The following is a 21,769-nucleotide window of genomic DNA, read 5'->3' on the forward strand; positions in this document are numbered from 1 at the left end:
AGGACTTCTTAGTAAATTAATAATATGCAATCTTAATTTGTTTTCTGGTATAATTCAAATATATGTGATGATTTGATTTAAAGTCAGTTTAGGGGCGCCTAGGTGGCTCAGTCGTTAAGCGTCTGCCTTCGGCTCAGAGCGTATTCCCGGTGTTCTAGGATCGAGCCCCACATCAGGCTCCTCCACTGGGAGCCTGCTTCTTCCTCTCCCACTCCCCCTGCTTGTGTTCCCTCTCTGGCTGGCTGTCTCTCTCTCTGTCAAATAAATAAATAAAATCTTTTAAAAAAAATAAAGTCAGTTAAAAAAAAAAAAGGTAGTAGGTTGGCAATTATCTAGATGAATTTCACAGGGTAGTAATGTGCCAAATCAATGTTGACTAAGAATCACCAGGCGTATGTTTGGTGAACTATATTAGATAGGAAAACCATGCTCAAAGTCATCCTCTTACAAGTATAACATTTTGGTTCAGTGTGAGTTCTTCTACTTAGAATAAATACTTGTTAACAGTTTGTTATTTCTTTCCTAAACACGCAGGATGGATTCTGAAAAGCACTCCTCTTTCTGGGGGTCTCCTGTGCTCTGCTCTCACCACAGTGCTATGTCAGTGGCTGTGCAAAAGGAGAAGGATAATTCAGACCAGGTATTAAAGACTTAATGCTTAAATTATGCGATTATCTAACAGCGTTTTTGTAAATAGATTTGATTTCTTATTAAGCACATAAATCACAATTATTAGGCTAGTGCTAGAGGAGATATTGTAGCTTTGGCGTTTAGGGACTTGGATTCAGATTTTAAACCTGTGTTTGTTGATGAAGAGTTATGTTGTATTGGGTAAGTCACTAACCTCTTCAACACTTCATGACTCATTCATAAAGTGGAAATAATTATATCTAATACATATGGTTGTTGCTAGGAGTAAATAAGATAATACCATTAAGTAATTTATACTACAGTATCTCAGTGCATAAAAAGTGTCAAAATCCTCTCATAAAGCTCCTCAAGGCCAGAGATTTTATCATACTCCTTTAGCAGCTTCCCTGTATATCATATAGATTATGGACAAGTAGGCTAGTTTCTTTGTATGAATGCAAAAATAATTGGGAAGATAAAGATTTAGACACTTCAGGTTCTGTTCATTTTCAAATCCTAAGTTTTATTTTAAATCCTTTTAGATTTTATTTATTTGAGGCCTCACAGCTGTTATCTTAGGTAGTACTGCTAAAACTTTTAAGAACATCATTAAATTAAATTTAGAAACAGTTACAAATAGCACTTTGCCAGAACTCCTTCATGACTTTCCTCTTTCCTTCCCTCCCTTCTTTTCTTCCTCCCTCCCTTCTTCCTTCCTTCCTTCCTTCCTTCCTTCCTTCCTTCCTTCCTTCCTTCCTTCCTTCCTTCCCTCCCTCCCTCCTACCTTCCTCCCTCCCTCCCTTCTCCTCATAAAAATGTGTATATACATATGGAGAATGTTTCTTTTTTTTTTTTAATCTTTTTCTGGTATAAAGTATTTTCAAGTAAGCAGAAAAAATATATGATTTTCATCTATAACTTCTAAGTGAGAAATTGCAGGATATGGCACACTTAAATCATACTTGAAATTTTCACACAAAAAAATATAAAGCCATATATTATTACTAATAAGTCACAAATTAAAATAAAATCTGATCTGGTGAACAGTAATTCTATGTGTCAAATGTGATATTTAAAAGCTAAAGAGACTAATGAAAGAGTTGATCTCCATATGCTTGTTTTCTCTTGTATCACAATACTGAAGCAGCTTTTAAAACATATCTTGTCTAATATTCATATTCTATATTGTGATTAGCTAGTCAAATTACCTGTGCTTTAGTAAGCATAAAGGTCCAGTCAACACTGAAAGAAACCATGGTGTGAACTCTAAATCTTGGGAAAATTATGTTTACGTCAAAAAATTTTTAGATTATTTTTAATATGTGCTTCCTAGTGTGATGAAAATTACATGATTAAAAATGAAAACTTCTGTCTATGGATAATTTTCAAAAAATTTAGGAAATTTAAAAACAGGTGGTAAGCTAATATAAGTAAGACTATAATCGGTTACAAAGTTTCATCTCTTTGCTAGGAAGCAGAATTATAACAGAAGAAAATGAAGATTATTTTAGTTCAAACTGATCAATCTGGTTCCCCTGCCATAGGTTGTATTTGGGATGTTCTATATTCTAGGTCTCTGCTGATTGTGCAGTTTTTAGAAACCCCATTACTGATGTGTTCAACCAAGAGTTAAAGCTTAGATGGGCCCTTATCAACTAAACCATGACTTTGCAATAGCCAACTAATCTTAAAACTTGTAACAATTCTTGGGTATTAGTGCAATGCCTCTGGATTTGTGATTCCCAACTTTTGATTAAAGATTGTGTTAGAGAACTGGGAAATTCTTCTGGTATGACCTGGCTAACGACTGTCCCAACCCCAGTAGAAAATTAGATGTATGACCCATGCTTCCTTTACCGGCAATGACAATATAGTAAATATCAGCTAAGTTCCCTCATCATCATGGCAGCCAGTCCTCTTATTCAAACTCTCTCTGCCAGTATTCTCTCAGGTTCTTGGAAAAAACAGCCAGTTCTTGCTTCAGGACTTTGCACATGATGTTAAGAGAGAAGAAACCAGCAAGAGTGACATTTCAGATCAAGGCCTATTGAAGATAGCTTCACCCTGATCTCACAGGATGCAAGGACTTTATATTCCCACTATTACCAACAACTGGCTAAGGGCCTTGGGTGACAGGGGATGTCAACTCTCAAGCACTCTGGCTCTCCATATCTACAGAAAAAGTGTCTGCAACAGCCCTTGTAGAGTCTGCCAAATAAGACTTGCAGGTGCAGGAGGCTGAAATTAAAGGCACACTGAAGCTGGAGGAGGGCCACTCAGAAATGAGAAATGAGAAGAGTCTGGGCAGTGCACCAAAAGGTCTTATGGCATTCATCACATAAATAGTGTTTCATCTCTAATAATGATCTATTTCTCCTTTGTGTTTTAATTCTTCTAATCCATACTTACAATTCTGGGGCTAATTGCTAAAAGGAAAAGTGTTACACATCAATGAATTGTCCAAGTAGTATTGGCAATTGGCCTGAGTTTTAAGTATGGAGTAGAAGATAAGGGATTAAAATACAAAGGAGGAATCAAAACATTATCAATTTCAACAGCAACAGCAAAGGATGATATAAATAACAGTGGAAATAAATTTCCTTAAAAATCAAGGGTATAAGAAAACAGAACTGATGGGGTCAGTGGAAGACTGGCATATCAAACTGATTCCCAACTTAGCAGACCTTTTCCTCTGCTAGAGGGAAAACTCCTTAATCATTTTCATAGTCCTGCTAGCAAGAGAGAGATGCTGATTGGATGCCTGCCCCAGCTGCTTAAGAATAAGCAATCACTTTATTCATAAACTTTTTAAAAAAGAAGTCTCTATAACCAAGAAGAGAAGCAACACTTTATTATATATTCCAAGTAAGAACTTAGAATGTGAAAGAGAATTGATAAAATACACTGAAAAAAGGTAAAGCCCTGGCTTAAGTAAATGGATGGATGGTTTGTTTTGCCATTTTCCATTCATTCTGCCTTCTTTTGGTGACAGCACAGTAATTTCTTGTTAAAGAGTTACTACTCTCCCATTGTAAGCGATATGCTGGAACTGTCAGGCAAAGTGATGCACTTTTCTTAGCCAAAGAATGAATATACAATGGACAGTAGGTCAATCCAACATTCTCTCCATCTCCTGCTGGTCTGTGAGTCAAGCAGAGGAACACAAGAATGGAAAATAACTGAAGTTGATACATTTTAGTGTCAATATTCAGGTAAGATGGAAGCTTGGTAGCAGGGTGATTGGAATAGCCATTGTTTCTGTCTCAACTATGGTGCCCCAGCCATTTCTTTGATTCTGTGATAAATGCAGATTTACAGTAAACTTAATTGGTATGACTAGCAGAGAGAATTGGTGGTTAATTAGCCCACCTCCTCTCTGCTAAGGTATAAACTTCAATATAAACGCTTTTTAAAATTTGATGCAGTTTAACTCTAACTGGCTGGGATTGTAGTTTTACTCCCAGAATATGTGTCACTGGAAGTATGCTTTGTGAAGGCACAACTCTGTACCCAGAGCCTTAAAGACACCTGTTACTTCTCAGGTGCTTAATAAGCATCACATTTTACTACAGCAAATTGTGAGGAGAAATAAAAATAATATGAGTTATACTGAATAAGTCATTTAATGTTTTGAATCTTTTGTTTTCTCTCAGCAATGACATAAAAAGACTGGGTTTTTAAGCTGTAAAATCCTATGCTTCTTTAAATTTTCTCCTCTCCCCCCATGTAACCAATAATTATTGCTTACTATGTACTGGTTTCTAATCTTAATTATTTGTACATATTATTTCATCTAATCTTTATGATAACCCTATGAGAAAGACATTAGGATCAGTTGAGAATTCATTTGGCCACAAGCAGCAGAAAACTACTTACACTGACTTAGATCCATTAATTTATTCACTTCGCACACACAAAATCTAAGCTCAGGTAGCTGATGTCTTGTTGATGTCAAAATTAGAACTTCTGAAAGAAATTCTCCTGGCTTTTCCTCACATGTTCACAAGATTGCACACCCAGCTCCTTGCACTACGTCCCTGTTTGAGGCAAGTAAAACAGAGAAAGGTGGGAATGTCCAGAACTCAGATCTCTTTTCTTTCCCCATCATGAAAGAATACACTTTCTTCACAACCCACAGTTAACTTCTACTTACATCACCTTAGCTAGAACTGTTATGTGGCAATCCTTAGTTTTAGGGGAACTAGATCAAGTTTTTAGCTGGAAATATTTCCAGACCTCAAACTGGAGTTCTGTTGGTAATGATAAAGGGAAGAGTAAATGTTTGGAAGATGAATGATATCATCAGCTGCAGTACTTTTCGCCCTTATTATTTATTTTTATTTCTTTATTTTTATTGAAGCATAACTGACATATAATACTATATTAGTTTCAGGTATATTACACCGTGACTCAATATTTGTATATATTGCAAAATGATTGCCACAGTAAGTTTAGTTCACATCTGTCACAACACATAGTTAACAATTTTTTTTTTTCTGATGAGTACTTTTAGGATCTACTCATTTATCAACTTCCAAATATGCAATACTGTGTTATAAACTATAGTCACCATGTTATGAATTACTTATTTATTTTATAACTGGACGTTTGTACCTTTCAATGCCCTTCATCCATACTTTTTGCAGTACCTTTTTAATTTCTACTTTATGGTTGAGGAATGAGGGCAACAAAAGGAGAATAACAATCTCTCACAGATGGTAAATGGGGAAAAGACGAATTGGAAGCTAAGCAGTCTGATAGAGAATCCGAAATCTAAACAATGGTAGGATCAATGCAATACAGAACCACAAAGAGGCATCCAGAACTCTGTAGAATGTCTACCTGCAGTAATAATTAAGTGTGCAGAAACGAACTGGATAAACGGGGCCAGATATTTTAAAGATGACTTGTATATCTGTGTTAATTTATTGCAAAAGCTATTTTTGTCATGTCATTGTATATACAGGGTCTTAAGTTTCCATTCAGGAAATCTGAATTAAATCTTTCAGGTTCCTATATTTCAAGATCATATGCCACATTCTTTTATATAAATATATAATAAACTTTTGAAGAGAATGTGGGGTGATATAAATAGGTTCATTTGGAGAGGCCAAAACCTAGACTTAAAGCATGACCCAACCTTATGTAAACTTCTGCTAGTTAATAAATTTCAACGAGACTCAGTTTATTTATAGATAAAAGCAAATGATACTAGATAAACCATTTTTTCAGAACAGATTAAATGCACATATGAGTACTTCTTAGAAATTTTCATTACCAAAAATACATATAAATTATACCAAATGTTTTAAAAATTAAAAGTAAAATCAAAAAAATACAATAAAGACCAATGTGATTCTTACACATTCTATCACATTTTCCTATTTGAATAGTTATTAGAGTAATACACGTCCTCCTAACTAATCAAATTGTACAGAAAAACACAGTATAAAAAAGCCACAATCTATAGCCCCACTCCTTTTCAAACCTAGTTCCACTTTTTAAGGAAAACTCCCAGCCTTTAGATAATATAAATCCGCAACTATTTCTTGACCTATCAACTATAGAAAATATCTATTGACTCCCCAATGTGAATAATAAAGATTAAACTAAAACTACTTATGGCACACTCTTTATTTTCTCCTTCAATACTGCACAATAATTTTTCTATTGATTATATTTTCAATCTTAAATAATACATTTAAACCTCAATCTTGTTCCATTAACATTCAGCAGTATTTTTTGACATTTTAAGATTAGAATTTTAGTTCCCTTACTCTCTCTTCCACCTTTCTCTGTCCACTCTTTCCCAGGTTAATGTACTACCTTCTGTAAGTTATGCTTTAATTTTAACATTGTTGACATTTTTGGTATTAATATTTTATATTGCACCTTCAACCAAGTTTATCACACATTGTCCTTAGATTGATGTTAAAAAGCAGTTTCACATTTTATGATTATATAAATATGTTTTGGTTATCCAAAAAGTACCATGGAAAGATTGTTTCAAATCTTTAATTATAAACTGGGTTATTTTAAGTTTTCTTCTGCTCTTTGAGTTACTTATATTTGCTTTTAGAATAGATTTTATATCTAAGTTTCTTTATTCTTCTTTCTGATTCTGCTAGCTCTCCTCAGAAGCATGGTTTAAATTTAAGAAATTGTGATGTGGGTAATGTGTTCTTCCTTTTCCTTTTGATTTTGCCCACTGATTTGGAACTTTGACCAGAATGTCTACTAGGGCAGAATAAGGTCTGACCTGTTAGCTGGCTGGCCATTGAGCTTCCTCCATCAAATGCCAAAATAACCATGATCTTGTTACTAACACTAACAGCCACATTTGGAGTCTTAACTTTCCTCAAACTACTGCTTGGCAGGAAAACCCCACTTGGGGTTTTATCTCAGGTAACTATCAGATGCCTACGGTCTAAGACTAGGCATAGGAATACCATTTGGTTTAGTTCTGCACGATGACCATTCGGGTTCCCATTTGCCCTTGACTGTGCTTACTGTCTCTGACTCCATAGCCTCTGGGGACCCACAGAACAGGTTGGCTCCAAAATCCTCAGCCTTCCATATTATGGGATGTGTAGCTTTCTTCATATTCACCCATAACCCACTGCCATGTGATTTTTAGCTCTTATTCGGTTATTAATCACCTCCACTTATCCTTCTTGTTAGTATATTTTATATTAATTTGAGACATAGGAAATAGCAAATGTTGAACCACTTTTGACTAAAAAAATAGCAGTTTTAAATGGTTCAATCAGTGTACTACATTCTGTAAGCTCTGCTTTTCCTTCAATATTTTTATTTCAGTCAATTCTTAAAGAGGACAAGAGGCATAATTATACTAAAGCTATCCATCTTGAATTGGAAGCTTATACTATTTTTAATGGGAATATTAACAGGGATGTAAATTGAGCTCTGCTAGATTATGGACCAGACAGAGCCAGTTCTTTCTAGCCTAGGAAGGCTGAAATGGTTTATAATGAGGAAGAGAACTTTTTTTTACTCAGTATTTTTCCACCTAAGATCCCGAACATTTTGCAGATCTTACTTAAAATGATAATGGGCAATTTTGGCCTGGTAACCCTTCCTCACTGAAAACGAAACAAAAAAAGGTCCTTTATTAAAACACAACAAACAAAACCTTTGTATACCTCAAATACATGATTTTTTCCACAAAAATTTAAGATTAGATTAAGCCAAGGGTACAAAACATAGACTCTCTTCCTTCACAAAGAAGTGTTAACTTAGCTGATGGCTCTCTTGAAAAGAAATGAATAGGAAAACGCACCAGGATGCAACCACGTGGTTAGAGGCCAGGAACACCAAGCAGACGTTGTTTCACTTCTCTTTCCCACACACTGGACAAGCTGCAAATGCAGTGAGGCCAGCACTGACAGGACAGAATGTCAGATTTAGGACTCCCACACGAGGCTGCCCTGCCATCATCTCCAGATTGCTGCACAAGATTTGCAGCTCTGCTCTGCTTTCTGCTGCCAATAAGAGAGACATCAGGGAGGCCGCTTTGAAGAAGCCAGGATGTGTTTGCATGTTTACAACTTTAGATACTGTGGGAGCCTCTCCGGGGGCATAGCAACTAAGGCCCTTAGTATTCTCAGTACTTGTGCCCTGGGAGTCTGAGAAGGTGTCTGAACTAATGTAACCTGGCCCACATGTCAGGAGAAGGTTGAGATACTGTGTATGCATTAACACTTCACTCGTGGACCAATTTATGATTTTGTATAGAGCTGATGTTTTCATTTACCTTTCAAATAAATTCTGCAAAGATCAACTAACTTCTCTGTTCTACTTGGAATTGCTTAAAATCTCAGATTAACCTTTATTCTGCCACAATAAAGGCACTGTCTTAAACTGATTAACTTCCTAAAGTAGGAATAGATATCATAGTCTAATTTTTAAAAGGTGGGGTGGGGGGGAATGTTGATCTAACTAAGACTGTAACTGTGTTGTAGATTGAATAACCTTTGTAATAAACTATTTTTAAATTGTTAACCTTTATAATAGAAATGTGTTGCTTTTGCTGATCTATATCAATTTTCCTGTGTTCTGGTAACAACTCCCAACTGATGGGCTGGTTATTTAGTGCAATTGTCCATCACGGTATCCTGCAAGTAGGTAGACACATAATTCACATTTGCCCTATCCCACTCTCCAGAGAATCTCAACCATGACCATGGTGATGAAAAACTGAAGATAGTTTTAGCTGATTCATTCCAGGAGTAAGTAATACCCTGAAAAAATTTGATCAAAATTTCCTGCTCTCCAGACCCCTGGACCTGTCTCTGTTTTGTCCATCAGCAGCCTTTGTCTTCAAATATTTCTTCAATTTTCTGAGCTACCCTTTTTATGTCGATAAACTTATTTATTTATCCTGCTTAAGAAAACCAGAATCAGTTCCTGAGAAACTTATAGGAAAAAATGTAATGATCTATTTAGATTGAGGAAATGCAAAAATATTCAGAAACCATGGTGGAAGATCTGGTATACAAGTCTTATAATTAATGGAAGATTTTCTTGGCCAGTCGTGACACCGTTTAAATGAACCATGTGGTTCATCACTGCTAATTCAGGATAAATTCTGCCCTGAGAAAGAGCCCATTCTTAGTGAATTGTGGCTCACCCAACTCAAATAAAACAGATTCAAATAAACCCGTGACATGATTTTCATGTCACATATGTGGTTAGGTAGACACAAGGTCAAGAGAAAAAGAACAAGAAAAAACAAGACTCCAGAATAATGTTACCTAATTTTTTCTTCCCTAACTCCCTGCATAAAAACATTATGGTGATAATGACAATAAAAAATGACATCATTATGCAGAAGCTGCAGCTGAGGAAGCAACAATAATTTTAAAGAAGGGCAGAGCTGAAGTAAGTGCATATGTGTTAAAGAAATGGGGAAGGAAAAGAACGTGTGCTTCTCCCGGGACCGAGAGTGCATCTGATTTAAAATAGATCTTTAAAAAGAAAGCAAGACCTGTCCATCAGCTTTGGTTTCAGCAGAGGGATCCTCTCTGGAGAATATTTTCTCTTGTAGGAGAATGGTTAGGATGTCAGGCACTATACAGACAAAGGGAATAGTGTACAGATTCATCACTTGTTTGAGGTAGGAGACTAAGATGGGTCAAACACCATGAAACATATGATTGCATTATGAAAACAACCTAAGGATCTGACATTAATGAAGTAGGGAAAAAGTTGTATTTAGTGAATTTTTAAAAATTAAAATCTATTACCAAAATTTCATTGAGCTCCCTAAATCATTTTTCTTCAATGACATACATAATATGCACATGAATATTACATATATATAATACATACACATTAATATAATGTATACCATGTATCTTAATACACATAAAATGTATACTACTTACAACTGTGTGAACTTGACTAACTACTGTAACTGTTCTGATTCTTTGTCTGCAAAATAATGTAAGTATAATAACTACCATATCTGGTTATCATGAGAATTAAGTAGGTAACATATGGAAAGTACTTCGAAAAATAAACATGTTATTCTATGAATGATAAATCTCATTTTACTTTGATAGAAAACATCTCTGATCCCCTTATTATCCCTGCAGTACTGTGTGATTAATTAGTGACAGGAAAATAATTATCTCATTGAAATTTTTCTGAGTTTAAAACATGAAACTTTGTATTATACAGCTTTTGATATACTAATAGGCTGGCCTGATATATGCTATCAATCATTCAAATAAATAATTTAGGTAAATATTTTATGTCCAATTCTGTGCTCTGTAAAACAGATGCGAAGATGAAAACAAGTGCATCTGCTACAGATTCTTATGATTATGCCCCAGTAGTTGAGAAGAAAGCTCAAATAATAGAATTTAGATGAAAACTCTCTGTACGCTGTATGAATACAATTCATGTGTGTGACTTGGTGTGTATGACATGTTGACAATGAACAAATCAAGCTATCTATCCCAGGAAAAGCTTTGGTTCTGTAGGATAAACTTACTGCCTCTTTCTTTGTACCATTGTTCAATTTTTTATGTTAAGAATTGGGATTAAAGGGGCGCCTGGGTGGCACAGCGGTTAAGCGTCTGCTCAGGGCGTGATCCTGGCGTTATGGGATCGAGCCCCACATCAGGCTCCTCCGCTATGAGCCTGCTTCTTCCTCTCCCACTCCCCCTGCTTGTGTTCCCTCTCTCTCTGGCTGTCTCTCTCTCTGTCAAATAAATAAACAAATAAAAATCTTTAAAAAAAAAAAAGAATTGGGATTAAAAATAAAGCTTAACTATGTAAGTCAAATGATGAATCACGGCATTAGGTTCCCAAAATATCATAAGTAAATTGTATGGAAGTTAAAGTGAAGTGGGTCCATGGGTATAACATTTCTATAAAACAAAAGCATTTCTAGAGTCTTTCAAAAATATATTCATTGAGCTTGTTAACTTCCCTCCCCCTTTACCTGGTAGAGGATATTTCATTTTTCCTCTGTTGTCAGTGACTTTCCTTTAGATTTGCTTTCCACCCCTAGAAAGTTGATTACTACAGCAGAGGGGGATCTAACAATAATCTGAACCCCAAGGGTTAAATAGATGAAGAGCTTACTGTTTTGATAAACAGAAGGTTTTGAGTTTCCCAGATAGGCTATTTATACATTGTTAACCAATCAAATTATAGAAACCATATAATCATATCCTCAGTATTTTAATGGGTATTTATTAGGTCTTGTTGTTGCTGGATACCACCTTCCTCATTTTTTGTCACCCCAACAAGAAGTGTATTCTCTCTTTCTGTGTTGGAGGATCACCAAAAATTTTTAAGACTTGGTAAAAAGCTGAGTTCACTGAGCTAAAAATACGATACGCCAGTTCACTGCCAGTTCCCTGAGCCACATTCTCCAGGCTTCCCAATAATTTTGAGAAGCACCTGTATCTATTTAATAAATTCCTTTTCTACCGAAATCAGTATTGATTGGTTGGTCACAAATAAAAAAATGACTGATATTGAAAGAAACAAAAATTTTCCAAGTCCCCACTATGAGCTAGATCTTTTGAAATTCTCTGGAGGCATACTAATCACAACTAATAATACTTGATTTGCTATTTCTAAAAATTGCTCATTTCCACAGTACGTATACTGAAATGACATGAACTTACTCTACATCATCACAAAATGATTACACATGATTAAAAAAAAAATCCCTTATCATCAGGCATAACAAAAGCTTTTCTTTCTTTCCATGGCTGAGGATATACCAAGCTTTGCCCAAGTTGTACTAATGAGGAAGGGAATTTTCTTCCCCCCACACAATAAAGCCAAAAGCAGGTCCCCTTGTTAATATTGTTATAAGTTTTTTCAGTCTTTACAGCAAATTTCCATTTATGGTTCTTCTTTAAAAGATGGCTGGGAAATTTTTGCAAGAGTTCATCATTTTTCCAACCTTTCTGTGCCATTCAGTTATTCTGAAAAGTTAAATACCCATCCACTGGATTAGATGTGGAACAATTCTGTGCTGCTTATGTTTTACATTTATTACTCATTTCCAGAGCTTGACCTCAGCTGATAAGCTGATAAACATTTTTCACTTTCAGTTGAAAGTAAAGGAGCTGAAAGAAAGCTAGTTTCATTTGGGGGATGTTATAGTCACAGCTCCTTAATGTTCCAATGCCTTTCTTCACACCTAGAAATGTGTGAAGCTACCTTGAAAGTGTGCTACATGGTTTCAGTTACTTGTTAGTATTCTTAACCATGAGTCTTTCTGTCAATAAGAAAATGAATTTTGCTTGGAAATCACTGATAAAAGGGAAGTCTCCTCCTAATCACCTCTTAGGTTAAAGCAAGTCAGAGCTATGATTACAGAAAGCTGGTGATTTCTTCTTATGATTTTTTCTTTCTTTTTCTTTTTTCTTTTTTTGGTATTATTCAGCTCCTTTGAAAAGGATTTCGGAATTAAGGCTTAGGTAACCTTTTCAAATTCAGAATATAACTTCAAATAGGGAGAAACCAAATCAAGTACCTGGAAGGGAGAAAAACAGTTTGTTCCTCAAGGTCAGGCCACTAAGTCCCAACACCTCACACTCATGTTTTTCTTAACCAATTATTTTCAAATGATGGAGGAGCACTCAGAGTAGACTGAGAGGCAGTCTTGGAGAGTGTCAATATTTTTGCAACTGTGGTACACGATGGAGAAAAACCAATGGCTGTCCTAGAAAATTCTAAATTATATTTGTGACGTTTAAAAATTGTATTATTCAATTTGTGGTACTATTTAACATCTGCACTTAAACTCGGTTCATTTTGCAGTGAATCTATGATTTCAGAAGGAAAAGAAAAGCCTCTCAAGCAAGACAAGAGTGAAGAGAGGAAATGTTTACAGTAAGCAGTTTGAGGGGTAAAGATCTTCTTTGCAATATACAAAAATCATGCTTAAAAAGGCTATAAATCTCCAAATCACCCACAACCTACTGTAGTATGAAGCCAGTCCAGAGTTTGACAAAGGTATCAAGCTGGAGGTCAATTTTTATCTAATGTCAACTTGACGGGATGAGGAACATATGGAATTTAGAGTTAACGTAATTCTTGGGGTGCCTGGGGTTGGTTAAGCGGCTGACTCTTGGTTTTGGCTCAGGTCATAATTGCAGTCATGTGATCAAGACCCCCGTTGGGTTCTGCATTCAGTATGGAGTCAGCATCAGACTCTCTCTCCCTCCCTCCAATAAATAAATAAATAAATAAAATCTTTAAAAAGAATAAAGAATTAACATGATTATGACCATAAGACCACAGAGATGGACAGTGAAAAACTAACAGAAAATTTCTCTACAGTGAAAAATATCATTTTGCTGATCAGTTCTAGAGTTGGGGCAGTTCATCCTTTGAGCTGTAAGAAAATAAATTTTTCATTCTCCTAATTAAAGGATGATCATCACCAAAAATAAATTAATACTTGAGTCCAAAATAAATGGACTTAAATCATTTCAAAACATAACCGCATAATATAGAATGTAAGTTAAAGAGATCTTAGAAAGTATAATGAGATATCACTATATCTCCACTACAATAATAGGATATCAATTTAAAAATTAAAAAGACGTGGGATGCCTGGGTGGCTCAGTCTGTTAAGCATCTGCCTTCAGCTCAGGTCATGATTTCAGAGTCCTGGGATTGAGTCCTGCATCCAGCTCCTTACTCGGCAGGAGCCTGCTTCTCCCTCTGCCTGCTGCTCCCCCTGCTTATGCTCGGGCAATCTCTCTCTCTCTATCTGACAAATAAATAAAATTAAAAAAAAAACATTAAAATTAAAATTAAAAAGACTGACATCATCAAGTTTTAGCAAGACTCTAGAGAAAATGTCAGCCTCATACTGGAAATAGAGTAAAATAATCTTATGATTTTAGAATGTTTGCCATCTTTTTACCCTATTATCCAGCAATTCTATACCTCAATATATAATGAAAAGAAATACATATGTGTGTGTATCAAAAGACATGCACCAAAAAAAAAAAAAAATTCATGGTAGTATGATTTGTAATAGCCCCAAACTGACAAAATCCAAAGATTCATCAGTAGTTGAATGAATTTTAAAAAGCACAGTAATTTATATAATAGAATATAGCAGTGCAAATGAAAACAAACTCATAAATTAAATACATATTCATGTTTTCATTTATAAAATGTTCAAATTGAATTAAAAAATTGGCTGACTTAAAACAGATTTATTAACTAACAGGTTTGGAAGCTAGAAGTCCAAAATCAAAGTGTCTTACGGACCACTCTCCCTCTAACAGTCCTAGAGTAGAATCCTTTGCCTTTTCTAGCTTCTGATATATGCCGGGATTGCAATATATATTTTCTTTAATTTCATGTATTTGAGAGAGAGAGAATGAGCGGGGGGAGGGGTAGAGAGAGAAGGAGAAGCAGATTCCCTGCTGAGCGGGGAGCCTGACAAGGCAGGGCTAGATCCCAGGACCCTGGGATTATGACCTGAGCTGAAGTTGGAGGCTTAACGGACTGAAACACCCAGGCGCCCCTCAAATTATCTTTTTGGAGGGAAACAATTAAACTCAGAACACACTGGAAATTCTTGGTGTAAAAGTGAATTGAAAAATAGCTGGGATTGGATACAAAGCTTCAGGCATTCCTATATAATATATATGTAATATATACCTACAGCTTTTATGATGCCGTATTGGTCAATAAAAACTCAGGAGCCAGCCAGTGTTCAAAATAGTTTCTCTAAATACTTTCCTACTGTTAACACTAGTGTATAGTCTTTAAGGTGATATATATTCCCGGTTCAAGTAACAAACGGTACAGAGTAAAGCCATATTTTTTTCTGTCACAGGACTGATCAGTGATTCTACTACATTAAGAGTCAAGAATCAAGCCATAGAAATGTTAATCTAATGTAGGGATAACACACATGTGGGTTCTGTAGACCATTATAGTCTATCCAAGCTCACCACAGACCTTGAAAAGGGAGAGCAGAACACACTCTAACACAGACCAGACTGGACCTCACACTCTATCTCAATACCATGTTACAGGCAGCCATTCCCAATTACCTAGAGTTGGTATGTGAGATGAAACCTATGATCAGTGCATATTAAACATGGCAGGACCAGCCCTAAGCTACATGATCAGGTCAAGCAAGTCTGACCCTGCGGCATCTTTCACTCCTTTCATTTTGGCCCCTTTTTCCTCCCTTCATATTCTCAGAATTATCTGGATATCTCTGACTGTACATAACTCAATGGTTTGTAGTCTCAAAATAGATGGCTTACCTTGGTAATTAGCCACATTAATTCTGAACATGCCTACACTTTCAGTTGCTAACTTTTGCCACTTCTGGATTCAATTTTTCTGGTTAAATAATAATGTGTTTATTATAACCATAATGCTAATGGAGTAAATTATAACTGCAATTATGGAAAATTACCTTGACCCCAAGGCATTTCTTGATTTTAGTAATAAGGATGGTACACTGTAATGGTTATGGGCTTTGACTCTTGATTCAATTGGTCTGAGTTCAAATGCTGACTTGCCACTCATTCACTTTGGGCCAATAACCTTTCTGGTTTGTGCCTTTGTTTCCACCTTTGTATAATATGGATAAATAAAAGTGCCTACCTCAACAACAGAGTTGTTGAAATGAATGAATGAGTTAAAACAGAAATGCCTTAAAACACTTTTCGGCATACGGAAAGCATTTCACACCAGTTAGTTATTTTAATTGTATAATTATGCAAATAAGAGTTCTAGGTATGATGATTAAAATTTAAAGGCTAAAGCAACAAGAATTTTTATTTGGTTTTCATCTACATGTTGGGCACTGTATTAGATTCTTGAGATAAAGAGTTGTGTTTTGAAGGAAATTTTATTGAAAGAGAGAGACAAATAGAAATTAAAATGGACTGTGGTAGTGGTATAATGACTTTATTTAGCGCTTGTTATAAGAACATGCTGACATGATGCAACTTTTTTTTGTTTTGTTTTGTTTTGTTTTGGAAACTATTTACTGTTACTAGGTGTGATATTTTCTTTGCTTCTATATAGGAGAGAAACTGTCCAGTTAAACCAATGAAGAGCTTTTTACAAATGTCTGATTAACCTGTCTTCCTGTCTCCTCCCTATCCCATTCTTTCTCACTCTATGATTTTCTAGCCCAGATTAGTACATATTCCTGGACTAATATACTTTCCAGATGACCAAAATTCTTTAATATTTGACATTCAGTTTCTAAGAAACTTCCCTGTAATTCAAAGTTAGGTTTGTTCATGAGAATTTATGAGGTTGCTTTGCAATAATTACTTCATTTATACTTTGAGAAAAAAATGTGTGTATGCATACAAATGTAAGTATATATATAATTTTAATTTTGGCTTACAAAAAAGGACATCTTATCAGACACTGCAGGTAATTTATTACACACATGACATATTTTCTCTCATGCTTTAGCTCTGTAATTCTACTTTTCATAGTTCCTAAACAAAAAACATATGGTCAATCTTCAAAGATTTTTTTTAACCTGAAACTGTTTTCTAGTCTGTAAAGCAAATAAGAAGAAAAACATCATGAAGGTGCTTCTGTATTTCAACTTGACTTTTTAACATAATAATGAAATATATACATCTTAAAATATCACTTGATAGTCACCAAATAAAACAGGGCCAGGTAGAATACCATGTCTTGGGCTCTAAAACTATGCTATTTCAGATACACCTCACCATTCACAAATAAATATCAGAGCATCCAGTTGTTTGCACATTTTGAAATAGAAATATCTTTAAAGTTTCCAGTCCACACTTAATTGCTTTAGGCATTAGCCAGAATTCTATGGTGATAAAAAAGTATAAAATACTGAGGCTATATGCTAATATTCAGAAATATTTTCAAAATACTCCACTAGACCTAACACTATGTAAAAAATTTTATTCCAATTTCTTTTTTTTTTATTAAAGATTTTATTTATTCATTCGACAGAGAGGGAGAGACAGCCAGCGAGAGAGGGAACACAAGTAGGGGGAGTGGGAGAGGAAGAAGTAGGCTCCCAGTGGAGGAGCCCAACATGGGGCTCGATCCCGGAACGCCAAGATCACGCTTAAGGACTGAGCCTCCCAGGCGCCCCTGATTCTAATTTCTTAACAAAAGGTATATCTCTGTAGTTAATATAAAAAGAACTAAATTTGCCGTTTGTTTCCTTATTAATGGGATGTCTTGAATGAAACCCTTCCCAGCATATTGAAGGAGGACATGCTGGAGCCATGAATCTCTAAGTCACTTTAGTTTCATCCTATTGACAAAATTATTTATGCAAGTAGAGAATGAGTTCAGTACATATCTTCCAAATTCACTATTATCTCTTTAGCATTTCCCCATGCTTTTATAAATTCTTCAGCTATCTATAAACTTAGTTCTCTCTAAACTTCTTTATGCACGGTTCCAGCAACAGATGTTGCCCTTTGAAATCTGCTTTGAAATCACTTCCGAGATGTAACCAAAAGTAAGCAAGTTGGGGAAGAAGGACTGACCTTAGTTTGCTTTTTATTTTGCAATAGCATCAGCCTATTATAAAAGCACATTTTCTTACCCCTGTTTTGTTTGAGACACTGACCTCTCTATAGCAATTAAAGCAAGAGTGTGTGGTTTCTGTTGTGGAGAGTTTTAAATTTACTCTTTATGTGTGTTCGCTGAGTACTTTCAGGCCTGGCCTGTGCTATTTTCAATTTTATTTCAAGTTAATGTAAGAATGTCTTGAGTCAATGTTCGGAAATATGAATATGTTGTCGTTATAAACAACAAAGGATGGTATTCAATAACCATTAGAAAGGAAGAATAACATTGAGCCCAAATACAGTTTGTGAATAAAGGTTGTGAATTTTTTAATCCTTTGGAATGAAAGTAAGAATTTATTAAAAAGTTTTTTATACTGAAAATATTTGAGTTCATCTTGGATTCACCTAAGCTTAGATCAGTTTTATACTGCTATCATCATTGAAGCCATGGTTTAAAATCAACCGAAAATCGCAAAGAGTGTCAAATAATGTTTAAACTTAAATGTTATTTTTCATCACTAGTTAGCAATCTTTAGACTAAATATTTATTTCAGAAATTATAACCTTATCATGAATCAATAGTTTAGCAGGGCTACTTTGGTCAAAGATTTTAAATATCCCAAGATTTTTTGGCAAATACAATAGTAATTCAGTGCAACACAAATTTTAAGAAATAACAACAGCACAAATTGTAGGGCTACTTATATAACATATTATTCTGTACCAATATTCTTAATACATATATTTTACACAAGGTGACTTTTTAATTTTCTATTTGGATCACTCTTCAAACTATGTAAAAGGGAAAATAATAGATTTTTGCTTGTTTGGGATTTTGTTTTGTTTTCATGATTTCCATAAATAACTTTCCTTTATACGAACTTTAAATACCATCAGAAAATGAAATACACATTGAAGAAATCCAGACAGCAATCTTTTAAAAGGTCTGACACTATACAAGTTGTACAGAAATTTGAGAATGTTTGGTCGACAATAGAAAAGAAGGGATGAGTTATCTTCAAAACTAAAACCTGCAAGAAGAGATTAGATTCATTCCAGGTGCCAAAAGAGTTGCAGAACTGGGAATGAATGGATCTAAGAATCTTGTGATGATTAAAGCACGCTGGAAATGTTCTATGCTACCTCAGTAGGTAATGAGCGCTTGTCACTCTAGGTATTCAAGTAGATATTGCTTGGCAGTCATCACTGAAGCCATGGTTTAAAGTCAACCAAAAATCACCAAGAGTATCAAATAATGTTAAAATTTAAATGTTATTTTCAAGGAGTCTTCTACCTCTGATGTCCTAAGTTTCTATAAGCTGAGTATACAATATATGGTGTAATTTTTAAATTTTCTCCAGTTTTATTGGGTTATAATTGATATATAGCATTATATTAGGTGTATAAGGCACACAACATAATGATCTGATATATGTATATTTTACCACAGTAAGTTTAGTTAAGATCCATCACCTCATGTAGTTACAATTTCTTTCTTAGATGAGAACTTTTAAGATCTACCATTAAGTATAAGCTGTACTTATTTCATTGATGTCTGTTTCTCTTAATACTTTGAGGGAAGGAACCATATCTGTTTCATTCAACAGTATACACCCAAATCTAAGATGTTCCTGGCATGTTGTGCATATATACATAATTTTTTTTGCTATTTTTAATATTTCCCCCAGATTCAATGAGATATTCACATATACTGCATGTAAATTTAAAGTGTACAATGTGATGAAGAGATACATGTATATATTGCAAAATGAATACCACAATAAGGTTAGTTCACATCTCCAACCTGTCATACAATTATAATTGTGTATGTGCGGATAGTAACAACATTTAAGATCCGTCTATACTTTTAAAAAGTTCCAAGTATGTAATATAGTATTATCAATTATAACCACCACACTGTGCACTAGATCCCCAGATCTTACTTGTCTTATACCAGAAAGTTTGTATCTTAACCAATTTCCCTCTATTTCTCTCACCACCTAGCTCCTGGTAACTATCATTCTACTCTGTTTCTATAAGTTTGGCTTTTTTAGATTCCACATGTGTGAGAACATAAAGAATTTGTCTTTCACTCTCTGACTTATTTTATTTAGCATAATGCTAAATATGTTGAAGCCCATCCATGTTCTACCCCACCCATCAAAAACAAACAAACAAAAACAAAGAAACAAAAAACAAAACCACAAAACCCAACCAATTTAAGAAAACGGCCAAACTTCATTAAATTGGTTAATCCTAAATGCTTTTTTAAGCATCCCATTTTGGTATCAAGAAGAGTAAAGCAACATTTACTTCTTTCTTCCCTCCTCCACCTCTGTGGAAGAGGAAAAGAGAAAAATTAGGTCCACAGAGAGCAAATAAAAAACTGATTCTCACAATGCCCACAAGCAATCCAAGACCCACTGTCTAGCAATTTTAAGCAAGTGAATCATTTAGAAGCTTTTCTTATCTTCTGCTTCTCTTTTTGGGTGTAGACACAGCCTTAGGAAACATAAGTTGCTCAACATGACATCCAACTGAGAAGTCTGCCTTCCATGAAGTGAGCACCAATAAAAAAGTGGTCCATATTCATATGCTTTTATTATTGGGATATCTAAGAATTAAAATAAGACTTTCATACTGATACCATACTCCCACATATAAAAAGCACTTAATATATCCTTTAGGTTTTACTTCCAATCTCTATGAAGAGCTAATGTGTGAAAATTACATCATATGGTGTAGAAAGCTACAAGGAGAATTTTGGCATTATTTATTTTCCTGTCTTTGTGTGTGTGTGTGTGTGTGTGTGTGTGTGTGTTTAAAGGATCTAATCTAGAAAATAGTGAAGCAAAATACCCAGCAAAGCCACCAGAAGACAATAATTCATTGCATAGAATGAATGATGAATAGAGTTATTTTATCTCCTGATTTTTTAAAAAATGTTCTGTTCCCTATTGGTGATTCTTCGAAATTTCCAACCTCTTCAGATCCTCTCAGATTTTCTCATCAGGTAGAAAAGAATAAAGAGAGGAAACAGAAAGGATTAAGGTAAAAAAAAAAAAAAAAAGAACCAACATAGTCTAATATTTGTTTGTGTGTATTCACTATATTCACTATACTTAATAACAATAATGAGTTTTCCATGTGTTTCAAGGAATTCTCTACATTCTAAGATTAATGACTATCTAGGTAGGAACTGGTATATTTGTTAACCAATAATGTGCTTTATTGTGTTATGGGTTTAAACATGGTGTTTAATTTTTTTTTAATGACAACATTGTTTCAAGAATTACAATTAAAAAGCCCTTCAAAACACGACAAAGAATTCATTAGTCTAGTAGAGTATATTTTTGTATAATTGATGATAACTGTGTAATGATGTGGTAAGCTGGCAATTAGGCATAATTTGCTTATGCAAGTGAGTTTAAAAAAATGGGGATCAATATTCAATTTACACCTATGTGAAAAGCAATTAGTTTAATTGATGGGGGGAAAAACCCTCAACAATGGCTAATTATTCCAAAATGACCCGAAACACTCATGCAAATTATTAGAATTAATTATACATGAATGATTAGATTATATAAATCATTTTTAAAACCTTGAAGTTTCTATAGTCATTCATAAAATGTAGTAGAAAAGGTGATTTCATAGTATAATGGATTCAGTTTAGAGAATAATCATCAGGTTTTCCTTACAATGTGCTGGCACGATGCCACCTCAAAATAGACAATAATGGATATAAACAAAACAGGTGTCACTACTTCTCACTCAGGTATAATAGTTCAACAAAGAAACATTTACCCAGTAAAATACTGTTTTGTATAATTATTATTTCTCTCTCAAGTCCTACTGAGTGTCTACAGGAATTCCTGAGATACCTGTAACATTTTACATTCTTTTCAAAGGTAAAACTCAAATACCTTGATTTACTTATCATCAGCCTTGGTTTTGTTTATGGAATAGATGAAGATTTACTCTAATTCTGCATTCTGTTCTTCACATGACCATGCCATTCTCATCATTACTTCTATGGAAGAAGCAGTGCTTCATGAATTTCAGAAAACATCTGT

The 21,769-nt window shown here is 34.7% G+C and overlaps 1 pseudogene; it reads left to right on the plus strand.

Moving 5' to 3' along the window:
* Positions 1–535: 535 nt before the first annotated feature.
* The window catches only part of LOC123799225 (atlastin-1 pseudogene), a 31,536-nt pseudogene continuing 10,302 nt past the window's right edge, over positions 536–21,769 (plus strand).

Source organism: Ursus americanus, chromosome 14 (genome assembly GCF_024610735.1).
Source record: "Ursus americanus isolate L20-20 chromosome 14, mUrsAme1.1.p, whole genome shotgun sequence".
NCBI lineage: Eukaryota > Metazoa > Chordata > Mammalia > Carnivora > Ursidae > Ursus > Ursus americanus.